Here is a 3,934-nt window from a genome sequence, read left to right as displayed (position 1 = left end):
GTCTCCCAAAGCACTGGGATTATAGGCATGAGTCACCACACCCAGCTTCTCCTACATATTTAAATTAGCTATTGCTAATGTAAAGGTAATGCTACCAATTTTGGTAACTGATTTTTATGTCTGACAACCTACGCTAAACTCTTATTTAGTTTGTATTTCTGTTGAATTTTCTTTTCTTTTCTTTTCTTTTCTTTTTTTTAGACTAGTCAAGTGAAGCAGTGGGAGTGGAGAAGGAACAAAGAAATCTGTAACTGGTTGTGATCAATTAGTTGTAAAGACCACTGCACTCGGACCAGCCATTGTTGAATTTTCTAATTAGATGACAGTTTCATCTCTTATTTCTTTGTCTTGCCTTGTTTCACTAGCCACAACCTCTCATAATAGATAGTGGCCTGGTGGACATCCCTGTTTTTCCTATTGTTCCTAGTCATAATTCAAGTGCATCTAAAGTTTTCCCATTGTGCATGATGGTTGCTACATGTTTTTGGCATATAATCTTTACCAAGTTAAGGAAAGTCCTTCTATTCCCAGTTTTATGTGAATTTTAAAAACCATAGACTGGTATTTTTTCAAATGTCTTTTTCCATCTATTAATGTGATGAGTTATATAAGAAAGATATTATTATCCTTGTATTTTTTTGTGTTTTTTTTCAAGTGCAGTTTTGTATTCAGTTAGCTAATATTCTATTTACACACATTTATATCCATAACTGAAATAAGCTCATCATTTTCCTACTTTATTTTATCCTTAGCTTGTTCTGTATTTAAGGTTAGATGAACCTCATAAAAGATGTTGGGATAATTTCTTTTTTATTTTGTGGAACAAACTGCACAAGGTGAGAATTATCTGTTTCTGAAAAGATGGTTGGAGCTTAACTGAAAAATCATCTTTCCTTGGGAAAGTGCTATGGTTTGAATGTTTGTGTCCCCCTCAAATTCATTATGTTGAAACGCCATCCCCAATGTGATATTACTTGGTGAAGGGCCTTTTGTGAGGTGATTAGTTCATGAGGGTGGAGCCCTTAGATGAAATTAGTGAATGTCTTTATAAAATAGGCCCAAGGGAACTCTTTTACCCCTTCTACCATATAAGGACAGAGCAGGAAGGCACCTTCTAGGAACCAGGCCACCAGCCCTCCCCGGGCACTGAAACTGCTGACCATTGATGTTGAACTCTGTAGCTTCCACAACTGTGAGAAATTGACTTCCGTTGTTTATAAACTACCCAGTTTACAGTGTTCTGTTACAGGAACCAGAACAAAGACAGATTTATGATTTTCTTTAATGATTATTGATTTATTGAAATCTTCTGGTAATTTTTGAGCCAAATTTGAGGTTATTACCCTTTTTTTTCAGAAATTTGTCCATTTCTTTTTGTGTTAAAAGCTTGGGTAGACCATTATTTATAATATTCTTTTATTATTTTATTTATTTATTTTGAGATAGAGTCTCACTGTCAGCCAGGCTGGAGTGCAATGGCACAATCTCAACTCACTGCAACCTCCACCTCCCAAGTTCAAGTGATTCTCATGCCTCAGCCTCCAGAATTGCTGGGATTATAGGCATGAGCCACCACACCCAGCTAATGTTTGTATATTTGATAAAGACAGGGTTTCGCCATGTTGCCAGGCTGGTCTCAAACTTCTGACCTCAAGTGATCTGCCTGCTTCAGCCTCCCAAAGTGCTGTTCTTTTATTATTTTATAGTTTATAGTGTTCCTTCACTAATCTTCCCATTTGCTTCTGTAGTGTGTGTGTGTGTGTGTGTGTGTGTGTGTGTGTGTGTGTTTGGCATCTTTTAATCCTCGAAATTCATCTTGCAACACGTTTGTTTGTCTGATCTAAAAAGCGGAAACAACCAGCTTTTGGGTTTTGAATATTCTTTAGTGTTTTTCTCATTCTCTTTGTAATGAATTTTTGTTCTTATCTTTGTTTCTTTTTCCTTCTGATTTCTTTGGGTTGTTTCTATTGTACTTTTACAATTTCTTGATATGAACACTTTCTTGTTTTTTTATTATTAGTTCATTTGTTTTCAATCTTTCTTGCTTTCTAATACATGTATTTAAAGCAATAAATTTTATTGTAAGCACTGCATCCCACAGATTTTGTTATATAAAGGTTTTATCTTGTTGCATTTGAAGTCTTTCATAATTTTCCTTATGCTTTACAGTAATTATTTAGTAGAAAATTCCCCCATCCCTCGCCAGATCTATGGGACTTTTTAAAAAATAAAAACAACCTATCTTCTTATTATTAACATCCAATTTTATTCCTTTATGGCCAGAAAATATGGTGTCTGTATGATGTTGAAATGTTTGGGAATTTTTAAGAATGTGGCCAATTTTCATGACCATTTCATATTTACTTAAAAAGAACATATATTCCCTGTTTGTGGGTATAAAGTTATATTATGCTTTATTAATTTAAATACAGTGTTATTCAAATTTTTATTTCTTGATATTTGTCTAATGATTAAGACATTAGACCAGTCTACACAATAGCTTTGAAATTTGTCATTTGACCTTTTAATCTCTAAACTGGATATAGATTTTGGAGACATTTTGCTATTTTAAAAATAAGGCCATCAATCCAACAATGTAGTACTTTTGAGTCATATGGCTCCTGTAGGCATACTTCTCAGAATGAATCTCAAAGTATATTTTTAAAAATTGAAACATGTCCCCAAATTATAAAATATAGAATCATGGCTGAAATTCATAGGCAGATTTATGCACAAAGTTTAGAAGCTCTTCTTCTCCCTTGACTAATGACCTGCCTCCTCACCCCAGCACCAACATGACTAGATCACAACTACAAGAAATTCATTTAAGAGGTTGTGAAATCCTAGAGTTCTCTTTTAAAGTATAAAACGATTCGTAGTTAGGCTGCAAATTGCTATTATTCTACAACCACCTTATGGTGAATTTATCAAATTTCTTTTTTCTCTGATAGCTGGCTAAAAACACTTTTGTAAGGGAACAGGTTATGGAGGAGAAGCGGGGGCAAGAAGGGGAATTTAGCCTAGAGAGGGAGGTGAAAAAAACAAATAATTCTGGAGGAGGCATTTCCCAGGAAGATTAGTTCTGGCAAAGTTGCAGCAGTGGGGACTTTGGAAGATGGGGCAACAAGAAAGTGCTGTGGGGAGGGGTGTAGCGGGGAGGAGGCAGGTGAGCGGAGTGGGCGTGGAAAGATTTAAGGGACAAACTTCATCTATGTCATCATTCTTATCAAGATTGGCCTCTCTGGCCAGGTGCAGTGGCTCACCTGGGAGGCTGAGACAGGCAGATCGCTTGAGCTCAGGAATTTGAGACCAGCCTGGTCAAAAAGGATGAAACCCCTTTCCTACAACAATACAAAAATGAGCTGGGTGCTGTGGCATGCGACTGAGGTCCCATGTACTCAGGAGGCTGAGGTGGGAGGACGGTTTGAGCTCAGGAGCTCGAGGCTGCAATGAGCCAAGATTGTGCCACTGCACTCCAGCCTGAGTGACAGAGAGCCTACCTCAAACAAACAAACAAAAAACCAACAGAAAATTAGTTTCACGCTTGTGACCATTTTATTAAATATTAGGCAAGAGGAGAACATTTTCTACTTCTTCAATTTTGCTTCAGAGAAGAAAAAAAAAGACAAGCTTGATGCTTTAGGGTTTTTTTTCCCTCTGCTTTATTATAATTTCAGTAAGAAGTGCATAGCAACGTAACCTGGATTATGCTAACGTGATGTGTCCATCCATCAAATAATTCATTTAATTCTCACATGGACTTGCAACATCTCGTATCATCTTGGATTCTTGGTTAACTACTTTATGGCTGAGGAATTTATCAGGTGCGTCATATTTTGAAAGATACTACAAGTCCCTTGGGAGTAGGTATACTGTGTTATACTTTTTTGGGGTCTATTATAGCAGGTTGTATAATGTAATGCCCACAGCGGAT

The sequence above is a fragment of the Cebus imitator genome, unplaced genomic scaffold, assembly GCF_001604975.1.
Source record: "Cebus imitator isolate Cc_AM_T3 unplaced genomic scaffold, Cebus_imitator-1.0 Scaffold41, whole genome shotgun sequence".
NCBI lineage: Eukaryota > Metazoa > Chordata > Mammalia > Primates > Cebidae > Cebus > Cebus imitator.
This window is presented reverse-complemented; position numbering follows the sequence as displayed.